Genomic DNA, 12,893 nt, shown 5'->3' on the forward strand with positions numbered 1-12,893 from the left:
TTCTATATTTTTCACTCACTTGCTACCTGACCTTCAACAGGAGAGGACCTACACTGCAAGTGCTGCTCTGACCTGTGTCTGGAAGCGACAATGGCTCATGTGTCTGGGGAAAGGGCCCCTACCTTCACTGCGGAGGAGTTGGAGAAACTGGTGGATGGGGTCCTACCCCAGTACAACTTACTCTACGGTCTTCCAGACAAACAGGTGAGTACACTGTAAGCATGATGCGTGGGGCATGAACGTATCGAGTGCTGTGGATGTAAGCCACATGTTGGGGGTGCTGAGGCATCCTGGCCAGAGTGCAGCATGTAAGGTGATCACTGTATGTGCATCAGGGGATGGGTTGGAACTGGTGGGCAATGATTCTGTGGGCCGGATGGGTGAATAATTCCCTTTTCTGCTGTCATTTCCCTCCAGGTCAGCACCCACCAGAAAAAAGGAATTTGGCGTGCCATCGCCAAGGAGGTGTGGACCCTGGGGGTCTTTGACAGGTGGAGCACCCAGTGCCGCAAGAGATGGTATGACCTGTGCCGCTGGGCAAAGAAGACGACAGCGGCCCAGCTCGGGCTGGCCTCCCAAGGAGGAAGGGATGCCCGTCTCACCATGACTCCCCTGATGTTCCGCATCCTGGCGGTGGCCTATCCAGAGTTGGATGGGCACTTGAGGGCATCACAGCAGGCACAAGGCAGTGAGTACAGATTTTGAAAGCTGACTTTTTGCGCGTTAGGAGGTACCTGGGTGGGGGATGTGGGCTGTGGGTGCCCCTAGGCCAGGGCGAACATGGCAGGGTAGGTCCCTTGTTGGGCAGGCTCTGGAGCACTCCTACCCCAATAGTGTAAGTGGCCATCTACTACTGGGCAGGGTCCTGTGGGTTTATGGTGTGTAGATACTGGCGTTAGGCATTGTACCCCATGGGCTGGTGACTATCTTAGTAAATGGTTGGGCATAGCCTAGTGCATAGGGCTGCTCCCCGTGTGTTGTGTACGCCAACGGTAGTGGTGTTGCTGGCAATGACCAAGAATATCCTCTGTCTCACCCCCCTTTTTGTTTTGTCACCCTGCCCTTGTGTGCATTAGCATCATCTGGCAGGGGAGCAGAGGCACCGGCGATGGAGGGAGCTTCATCCCACGTGGGCCTGGAGGCCGAATCCACAGAGGGTGAGGGCACCAGTGGGACGGAGGGCGAGAGGAGCACCACGATGGGGACAGGAGGGGAGACCACAGACAGCGACTCCTACTGCGATGGAAGCTCCCTGGCAGTGGCGGAAACCTCTGTGCCCACCCCAACAACAGGTACAACTGCCACCCCCCCTACCAGAACCGCCCTCCCAGCAGCCCCTCAGTGTGTTTCCCATGCCCGCTCACCAAGGAGGGTGGTCATCTCCTTTGCCCCAGGCACCTTTGGCCCTGCCCCAGTCAGCCCTGCTGACCTCAGTGAGGAGGCTATTGACCTCCTGAGATCCCTCTCTGTTGGGCAGTCAACCATACTGAAAGCCATACAGGGTGTAGCAGGGCATTTGCAACAAACAAATGCATACCTGGAGGGCATTCACTCTGGTGTGGCGGCCGAACAGAGAGCATTGCAGGCTCTGCCCTCCGCACTGATGGTAGCCCTTGTCCCTGTGTCTAGCCTCCCCTCTCCAACTTCCTCTACCCAGACCCAATCCCCTCAACCCCAGCCTATCCCAAGCACACGTTCATACCAGCATTCACCCAAATCACCACACAAAACTGGCACAGGCAAACATAAGTACCACACTTCATCTCACAGGCACTCACACAAGTACCATCACATGCAAACACACCAACATCCACTGCCTCCACTGTATCCCCCTCCTCCTCATCATCCACCTCCCTCCCAGTAGCATCTACACTCACACCTGCATGCACTACATCTTCATCCACTACCTCCATCACCAGCACGCCCATCATAACACGCCCCACACGAGCAGTCACCACCCCCACAACCATGCACACTTCCCCTGTGTCCTCTCTCAGTGTGTCTGTGACCCCTCCTCCCAAAGTACACAAACACAAGCACCCACCCACCCAACAGCCATCCACCTCATAACAGCACCTTCACCCAAACTGAGCAGACAGACACCTCCTACAACCACTACCTCTTCCTCCACTCCAAATCTCTCTCCAACTTCCCATCCCAGTGTGTCTAAAAAACGTTTCCTGGCAAACATTGACCTGTTCTCTACCCCTCCCCCCTGTCCTTCCCCTCGGGCCAGGGTGTCCAGATCCCAGGCCAGCACCTCAGCCACCAAGTAGGAGTCCCCTGTGGTACCTGCAACTCCCAGAGGATCAAAGGGGGCACCCGTCAGGCCAGGCAGTGTGTCACCGACCCCTGCAAATGACCAAACCATTCTGCCACCTGCCAAGGTGAAGAAGGGGACAGCATGCAGCAGGGCAAGGAGCACGACCCACCCAGCAAGGCCTCCTCCAAACTCCAACTGCCAGAGTCAAGGTCCGAGCAGCATCTGCAAAGGTAAGGAAGGGGAAGAAAAGCCAAGGCAAGGCACTTCAGGCCTTGGAGGATCCAGGTGAGGGCCTGGCGCCCACCATCAGAACCGACAGCCCCGCCACCTGTGCCGTGGCCAGCACTGCCACAAGCACCGCCGCAAGCACTGCCACCTGCACCACCACCTGCCCCTGACACCACTACTCTCAGCAGCAGCATCCCTAGTGGGCAGCCGTCCGAGGCTTCAGGAGACGGGCTGGTGCCTCCATTCACCACTGGCAGCACTGGCACCTGCACCACGGCCAGCACCACCAGCATTCCCACCGCGAGCACCACCGCAAGCACCGCCACCTGCACCGCTGACAGTAGGACCACTACTAGCAGCAGCAGCCCCAGAGTGCGTCCGTCCAAGGCTGCAGGAGACAGCTTGGAGCCTCCCACCACCACTGGAAGCACCCCCAACAGCACTGACACTACCACCAGTTTGCAGCCTTAGTTGCCGCAGGATTGGGTCTGGCCCTGCCTCCATGGAGTATCATGCTACCTCGTCCATGCAAATCTCGTGCCTCAGACACACCGGTGAGGGAATGTGAACTACCACACCCCAAGTGCTGCATCACTGGGCACAAAGCCCCCTCCAGAACCAGTGGAGAAATGCATCCACTCACCCTATCCTTAGCAGGATGAAGCACACTGGGCTTAAAGTCCCTTCAGGAACCAGTGGAGAAATGCACCCAGTCACCCTATCCTTGGCAGGATGAAGCACACTGGGCACAAAGCTCCCTCCGGAACCAGTGGAGAAATGCATCCACTCACCCAATCCTTGGCAGGATGAAGCACACTGGGCACAAGGCCCCCTCCAGAACCAGTGGAGAAATGCATCCACTCACCCTATCCTTGGCAGGATGAAGCACACTGGTCACAGAGCTCCCTCAAGAACCAGTGGAGAAGCCATCCACTTGAGAGACTGTGGCCTTGCACTCCCCAGGACCAACCAGTGGGCAACCCACCCACTTGAGAGACTTGAGAGACTGTGGCTTTGCACTCCCCAGGACCAACCAGTGGGCAACCCACCCACTTGAGAGACTTGAGAGACTGTGGCTTTGCACTCCCCAGGACCAAGCAGTGGCCAACCCGCCCACTTGAGAGACTTGAGAGACTGTGGCGTAATTCTATCTTCCGGCTGAGGTGCCCCTTCCTTCCCCATCCCCCTGAGGTGCCTGTGTGTTTTCGACCTGATGCCCCTGCAGTGTTCTCTCCGTATTGAGGCAGGAGTCAAGTGTGGGCTTGGTGCATGATTTTTTGGCCTAGTGGGCCACGGACTTTTGCAAAGGACAATGTGCGGCCTTCTGTACATATTGTAAATATTTGCATATACTGTTTTTCTATTTGTTACGTATATCTGCCTATTTCTAAAATATCACTTATTTCACTCAATTCCTTTTGTCCTTGCATTTTTCCAGGTGGTAACGGGGTGTAAATGTACTGTTGTTGCATGTGTTTGTGTGTATGGTGATGTGGGTGGGGGTGGGGGGCTTGCGTGTGTATGTCACTCTCCTTTTCCTCAGCCCCCCCTCCTCTGTGTGATAGGTTCAGTACTCAAGGTGGTCGTCGGCGCTGCCTTTGATATTCCTCGTGTACGAGGAGGTAGACCATCATGGGCAGGACCTGTAACTCGGGCTCCATGGCGTCCTAGTTCTTCGTTTAGTGTCAAGAGGAGAGTGGTTTCCCTTCCAAACACTGTTTCCTCCGTGCTTTTGATGGCATTGGTACCACCTCAGAAAATATGGCGGGTTGGCGGGTTGTAGTGGGGTGGGCGGTACATTGTCTTCCACCTCTCTGTTGGCGGTTACCGCCGTGGTGTTTGTTGCTACCGCCGTGGCGGTCGGTGTGTTAAAGCGGCTGTCTGTGTTGGCGGTTTCCGCCATGGTCATGATCCCATTTTTTTAACGCCGGCCTGTTGGCGGTATTATTGCCGCTTTAGCACCGATCGCCAGGGTTGTAATGAGGGCCTTAATCTTAGTTCCATAAAACGTTCTTGGCTAACACAGACATTAAAAAGCCAATCAGTCTGGCACTGGCTGAAAGTCTCTTGGCTTTGAGTGAAAGAGAGAAAAAAGAGAAAAAGAAGGAAGGAAAGAAAGAAAGAAAAGAAAAAAGAAAGAAAGAAAGGAAGGAAGAGATAAAGAACCAAGGAAAGTAAGAAGGAAAGAAAGGAAGAATTACAAAGAGGATAACTTAATACAGAACAATTTTAAATGAACACAATTTGATATAGTATGCTGCGAAACAGCAGCAGTCAGAAAAGCAAAACACTCCAAAAGGAATTTGAAACAGCATTGGCAGAAGATGGTATCTGGTAAAGGTAGAATGTTAATCAGAAGTGTCCTGCTATCACATCAGGCATCAGGCTCTAAACCCAAATGCAACACTGAAATAGTAATTGTAAAGTAAAAACAAAAACATTAGCACTGAAGGGAACCTGCTTGTGTGCTGATGTGCTCCTTGTGAGAGAGCGATATGCAGCTACTCCAAATTAGGCTAACCAGTGACTTAAGTACGCTACCTACTGCACCATTCTAAATGTTGTAGTGGGCATAAGAAAAATGTGAATGACACAGCAGCAAACCAATGGATAAAGGGCCAGATGTAGCAAACAGTTTGCATGTCGCAAACATCAAATTTTGCTGTTTGCGACGTGCAAACTGCACTTTGCAATGCACAAAACCCCTTTTGCGATTCGGTAACCTGGTTACCGAATCGCAAAACGGGTTTGCAAGTCGCAAGTAGGCAGGGGAGTCCCCTTCCTAATTGTGAGTCGCAGTGCAATGCCAGATTGCTTTGTGACCGCGAACGCAGTCGCAAAGCAATCACAGTTTGCACCCATTTGAAATGGGTGGTAACCCATTCGCAAAAGGGAAAGGGTCCCCATGGGACCCCTTCCCCTTTGTGAATGGAACTGCAAACATTTTTTCAGAGCAGGCAGTGGTCCTATGGACCACTGCCTGCTCTGAAAAAATGAAACAAAAACGTTTAATTTTTTTAGTTTTGCAATGCATCTTGTTTTCCTTTAAGGAAAATGGGCTGCATTACAAAAAAAAAAAAAAACTGCTTTATTTAAAAGCAGTCACAGACATGGTGGTCTTCTGTCTCCAGCAGGCCACCATCCCTGTGAGTGCTGCGAGTCTCAAGGGGGTCGCAAATTGCGACCCACCTCATTAATATTAATGAGGTAGGCCTTTGCGACTCCCTTGCGAGTCGCAGATGGTGTCAAGGACACCATCCTACCATCTAATTTGCGACTCGCAATTTGCAAGTCGCAAATTGGAATATACCTACATCTGGCCCAAAGAGTGGTATGTGTAAGTACAGTACACATGTTTTAGTAAAATCAAACGTCTTGGCTAACACCAGACCTAAAAAGGAGATGAGCCCACCATACTGGAATCTCATGACAGCAAAGTCAGGGAGATTAAGATAATATTTCTATACATTAAGGCCCATATTTATACTTTTTTAGAGCCACATTTGCACCCCTTTTTGATGCAAAAGCGGTGCAAACTTACAAAATACAACTGTATTTTGTAAGTTTGCGCACCTTTTGCGTCAAAAAATGACGCAAATGCGGCGCTAAAAAAAGTATAAATATGGGCCTAAGATTTTACATAATTGGTATTGATCCCCACTTAGAATGCATGGGACAAGGTTATTTCCATACTCCCACTGGTGGAGATGCACCCATTTGCACTGTGATCTACTGCATATCCTCCTAGCCTGCATTGTTCTGGTCAAATATTGATCTGGTATCCCCCCTTTTGCACATTTAGGCCTGTATTTATACTTTTTGACGCTAAACTGCGCTAACGCAGTTTAGCGTCAAAAGATTTTGCGCCGGCTAACGCCATTCTGAAGCGCCATGCGGGCGCCGTATTTATTGAATGGCGTTAGCCGGCGCAAGCAGACCGGCGCTGCCTGGTGTGCGTGGAAAAAAACCACGTACACCAGGCAGCGCCGGCGTAGGGAAAAATGGCGCTAGGGCGTCTTAAAAATGGTGCAAGTCAGATTGAGGCAAAAAATCGCCTCCACCCGATTTGCGCCATTTTTAACGACGCCCAGACGCCATTTACATGACTCCTGTCTTAGTAAAGACAGGAGTCATGCCCCCTTGCCCAATGGCCATGCCCAGGGGACTTATGTCCCCTGGGCATGGTCATTGGGCATTGAGGCATGTAGGGGGGCACAAATCAGGCCCCCCTATGCCACAAAAAAATATAAAAAAAAAAATATTTATACTTACCTGAACTTACCTGAATGTCCCTGGGGTGGGTCCCTCCATCCTTGGGTGTCCTCCTGGGGTGGGCAAGGGTGGCAGGGGGGGTCCCTGGGGGCATGGGAGGGCAGCTGTGGGCTCATTTTGAGCCCACAGGTCCCTTAACGCCTGCCCTGACCCAGGCGTTAAAAAGTGGCGCAAATGCGGGGTTTTCTGCCCCGCCAACTCCCGGGCGTGATTTTTGCCCGGGAGTATAAATACGACGCATTTGCGTCGCAGTCATTTTTTGGGACGGGAACGCCTACCTTGCATCTCATTAACGCAAGGAAGGCGTTCACGCTAAAAAATGACGCTCTTTACTCATACTTTGGCGCTAGACGCGTCTAGCGCCAAAGTATAAATATGGCGTTAGTTTTGCGCCGAATTTGCGTAGAAAAAAACGACGCTAATTCTGCGTAAACGGAGTATAAATATGCCCCTTAGCGTTGTTGTGGGTGCCTATGCACAGAAATAAATATGGTTAGAGGTATCATTAGTGATGGCCAATACCTGTTTACTAAGGCATAGGAGATCCATTGTATTACCTACTCATGATGTATGGCAGTTTGAGACTCTACTCATAGCAGCATGTGAACAGGGAATTTATAGATTTAGGCCCATATTTATACTTTTTTAGCGCCGCATGTGCGTCATTTTTTTATGCAATTGTATTTTGTAAGTTTGCGCCTGTTTTGCGTTAAAAAGCGGCGCAAATGCGGCGCTAAAAAAGTATAAATATGGGCCTTAATATCCAGATGAAGGCTTTTGAGAATATCTGGAACATCTTTCTTACACTTTCGGAACTGCAGCTCTATTCTTGTCCCACAGCCCATTTGCCTATAATAGGGAAACTAACCATCAGGCTGCCTGAGCTACTGTAGGTCTAACCAGGTTTATTACTCTAATGCACTCATGGTAGTTACTGTTTGCTCTTTTTGTTGTACGATATTAAACAGGACTTTTTCTTTCTGGAGCTATATTATTTGGTTCTTTTAATCCTTGCTCCCTGCACTCCTCCTGACCATGAATTTTGAATATGAGTGTATTGTTCTCTTATTATGACAGTGATCTATGGGGGATTCTCACGGGTACTTGTGAGGAATCTTGCTGCATTTGTGTTCTAAGCATCAAACTGGTGAATTGTCATGTACTCCCATGTTTCTGTCTTTGATCTATTTATTACAAAAAACAAGTAATAATTTATCTTCAGATAGTATTCATGCAAGCGAATCAAAACCATTATTAACCAACAAAAATCTTTGCAACACGAATTGGTTATTACTTAACCAGTTGATGCCAATAGGAAGCAACAGTCACAGCCATTGGTACTAACTAAATATAACTGGTGGTAATTCACAACATCCCCCATTCCAGTGTGTATCTAGGAAAGGCTAACATAAATCCTCACTTGTCCCAATAGTAACTCCATCTTCAGGTATGGATAATTGTCTTCTCCCTGAGATGCCTTCACTGTGAGTGTTGAAGGCCAACTTGAAGTTTCTAAATGCAACTGTTTTAACTCTATAAAACGGTGTTAGTCATTGCATTGATACACATTTCAATGATGGTGGGATCGATCAGTAAAATGCTTATAAATCTGGACAGTTATATACTGCTGACTGGACATTAAAAATCCAAGGACATTCATGCACATTCAGGTCATGGTTTTGAAAACTGCACTGTCCTTATTCCATCTTGCTCGCAGGGGAAGGGATGGTAGAAGCAAGTCGCAGCTGCTTATACAGTTCACAAAGATTTGAGTCACTCTGAGGGCATGCTAAATTGCATTAAGTTGGATCAAATTATCTATAGATTGTTTTGAGCTACTGTGTTCTTTTGTAGATCAGCAGTGTGGATACAGTGGCTGCTAGAGGAGGTATCTGATAGAAGATGAGTACAGGTTCTCAGTTTTGAGGACAGTACTGTCTCATTACACGTAGATCGTGTACCAGAGGATTTCTTAGACTGGAATATGAGCCTCTTAGAAGAATCAGAGTTTAAATATATATTGTTGATTCAGGTCCCCATCGCCTGGAAATACCCCTTTTTTAAACACAATGGCAAAGTAGAAATATTCTTCGAACATCCATATCTGTACTGCCTCAAAACTCAAAGATTGCTATGGTCTATGAAGCGTTCTTCCAATAGTGGTCTATTATTGTCTGCTATATGTTCAGGAGCTTCAGCAGTTCATTAGTGTACACTACAACTATCTACTCTCATTGAGGGTCTTCAAACCATCCCCTTGTTATCCATAACAATGAAGAGTTGATGGTAATCGACGAATATATTCACCTTGTTATTCAGTGTCTGTTCTGGAGATCCCAGCAATGTGTCCCTTGAGGAATTCAGTGAGTACACTGCTTTCCAATTCCATCTTGTTGCTGGGTGTCTGTTGAGCTGCCTCAGTGGCCATCATGCATATCACTGAAAAGGTTTGCCTTCACTGGAAATCTCATTTGGCAATAGTTGTCCAGGTGTTGTATTGCCAGCGAGCTGTGTTGTGCATATGTTTATCTATATGATTTTCTGGAAAATGCTCTATTTTTTACTAATAGTTGAGTAGTTTCACAAAGGGTGCCTGCATGTCGTTGCATCACGATACCATTTATTCATGGATGATATCTAACATTGTGCTAGCTCAAAACTACAGTGTTCAGGTAAGCTTTGTGGGCACAGTCACTCATTGAATACAGCTAGAGGAGTTTGCCTCCATGGTGTCGTTTTATGTGGTAGCAGTGCTTTCCAATAGCTGCATTCTGATCAGGGAAGATTTGCTGGGCATTCTTTGGGTGTGTGGACGATTACTGCGATTTTCATTCCGTACGAGGCTGCTATTTTCTTTCCATGCTGGACATTTTTGTATGGAGAGTGCAATATCCTGTTTAAATGGACAACAATGATAAATCTGAATGACAATGGTAAATCTGAATGTATATATTAATTCACTTGTAAACTTACTCTTACACCCACAAGGTACTTTACTGATGCTTGCTATTCGCCATTTCTGAGCACAAAGGTACGCCTAGGTGTACATTTATATGTCTCCACACCCTCAACTCTAGGGGTGGAACTACTAAAATGTAATTTACAACCATGATGTTACTACTGGCATCTTTACAACTGCATTATACATTCTGCACATTTGAATAAGACCTCTGCCACTGGGGCCGAGACCACTGTATGTGGGAGTGGATGCCCTACATGCAGAGAAACACAAAAGCTTTTGGATAACACAAGGATTACCCCTACCTGCATGACATTGCTGTTTTAAGCTCCAGCTGGCATGACCTCCTGCACCACCTCCAGGAAATGCTTCAGGTTCTACAGTGGGCAGGCCTGACTATCAAGGCCAATAATTGCCAGGTAGGGCAGGGTTCAGTGGTGTACTTGGGCCACCAAGTCAGTAGAAGTAAGGTTGAGCCCAAGACCCAGAACATCATGGCTTGGGGGCCTCCCAAGACCCTGTCTCTAGTGTGTATCTTCCTAGGCCTCACTAGGTATTACAGGGAATTTGTTAAGGGATATGACACCATTGCTGCCCCAAAAGAGGTGATCTGGACAGAGTTGTTCCACAAGGATTTTAACATCCTGAAAATGGTTGCGTGCACAGCACCTGTTCTCAACACATCTGACTTTTCCAAAGAATTCTTAGTGCAACTTCAGAGTATGGCTGCTCCACAGCATGGCATTAGGGCTGTCTTGTCCCAGCTAAACAATGAGGGTTTAGACCAACCTGTAGCCTTCATCAGCTGGAGGCTATTTTTCTAGGAAACAAAGATGGAGTTCAATTGAGAGGGAAGCATTTGCTGTGGTCTGGGCACTGAAGAAGTTGAGACAATACTTGTTTGGGATTTACTTGCGGGTTCAGGCAGACCATATACCAATCAGATGGCTGACACAAATGTGAGGTGAGAATCCAAAACTTTTGAGGTGGTCCACCTCCCTATAGGGAATGGACTTTAAGGTGGAACATTGCCCCAGGACTGACCACATTAATGATGATGGTCCTTGTAGGTTTTTCCTCTGTAGCGAAGACAACTCCCATGAGGGTGAGTAGTTCTCCCTGCTTTCTGCCACGTGTTGGAAATGATAATCTTTTATGTGTTGTAGTCCTCCAGATTTTTGTCTTCTGTAGATTAACTGAACCTATTGTGTGTCCTCCATATTACAATGTGTCCTTAACTCCTGCTAACCAGTGGTGAAATGCCTGCGCTCATCCTTTTAGAAGATGGTACAATTGCTATACACATGATTGGCACCATTAATTTACTTATAGACCTCTAGCATTTGATACTACCCATACCCAGGGCCTATAAATTAATTGGTACCAGTGGGCTGTAGCATCATTGTGCCATCCACAAAAGTAGCAATGTCTCAGGTATGCGTTCTGCAGTATAAATTTGCTATTTACATCTGGCAAAATAAACTTTTTGCCAAGCCTAATCCATCCTTTTTAATATTGATAAGTCACCCCTAAGACAGACACTAAATGCCCATAGGTCAGGATGCATAGCGTTTAAAAAATGGGGCTTATATCTCTAATGTTTTACATGTCCTGGCATTAAAAAAACCTCTCTGGAGGGAGATGAGTATTGCTCCCTGACATATGACAAAGGGGCCCAGGAATGGGGAGGAGTGGGTCTTCTTGACAGAAAGGCTGGGCGCTCTCAGAAAACCTGACACCAGGCGTGCACCTTGTGTTTGTTTCACTGGCCAGGCTAGAGATAATCCCAGAGGAGAGGGGGAACTAACCAGAAACAATTTAGGAGACAGACAAAGGATTGCCCCCACCCACATGTTGCAATTAGGCAAAAAGTAGCATCCCCAGAATATGAAATCAGAACACTCTTGGGCCTGTGGAGATCAGAAGTATTGTAGTGTGCATTGGGCGAAGGATGTTTCATTGTGTTCAATGTATTGACACAGGGCAAATACTGGAACTTGTCCATTGGCATGACATATTCATTTTGTGCATGATGCGCTCTGCTTTATTTTCCTTCCACAATTATAGAGGACTTGTTTTTAATGGTATCTCCTGATGGATACAATGTCAGTGTGAGTACAAGTATTTTAGTGATGGTTGTAGTAAGTGGTATTGAAGTTGTAGACATTGGCCCTCATTATGACATTGGTGGTAAATCCCACTTACCGCCATGCCGACTGCTGCCAACATAAAGCCACCGCGGGGGATAACCGCCAAGCATATTATGACACACACATATCAATCCGTCACTATACAGCAACACACACAAGTCCACCCAGCACAAATGTCAGTGATAAACTGGCGGTATTCAAACCCACACCATTACGCCAATAGAACTTCGCCCACAACATTATGACCCACGAATCACTGTGGAGGACATTCAATGGTAGTAAACCATTGGCGGTACATACTGCCACGCTCAAAATACACACACACAAGCAAAATAGCTCCACATTGGACAATTCAAACTACACACACCTGACACCCATAGACACACCACACCCACATACCCACACCACTATAAAACACACACCCACATTACACACAACCCTTTACGGCTACAAACAATTGCCACCAGAGAGACTTACAGCAAGAGCACCCACACAACCAGAGTCACATAACATCATCACCTATACACCACCCACACACCTTTCATCACACACCCCAACACATCACCCTACACATCCTCACCCACACCACTCACACTACACCCATGGCATCACAACAACACCCCAGATTCTCTGAGGAGGAGCTAAGGGTCATGGTGGAAGAAATCATCCGGGTAGAGCCACAGCTATTTGGATCACAGGCGCAGCAGACTTCTATTGCTATGAAGATGGAGCTATGACGGAGAATCGTGGACAGGGTCAACGCCGTGGGACAGCACCCCAGAAAAAGGGATGACATCAGGAAGGTGGAATGACCTATGGGGGAAGGTGCGTTCCGTGGCAGCAAGACACCAATTAGCTGTACAGAGGACTGGTGGTGGACCTCCACCTCCTCCCCCACAACTAACAGCATGGGAAGATCAAGTCTTGGCAATCATGCATCCTGAGGGCATGGCAGGAGTGGGAGGAGGACAGGACTCTGGTAAGTCAAATCTCTATTATTATCATCCCCCCTACCTGCATG

The sequence above is a fragment of the Pleurodeles waltl genome, chromosome 4_1, assembly GCF_031143425.1.
Source record: "Pleurodeles waltl isolate 20211129_DDA chromosome 4_1, aPleWal1.hap1.20221129, whole genome shotgun sequence".
Lineage (NCBI taxonomy): Eukaryota > Metazoa > Chordata > Amphibia > Caudata > Salamandridae > Pleurodeles > Pleurodeles waltl.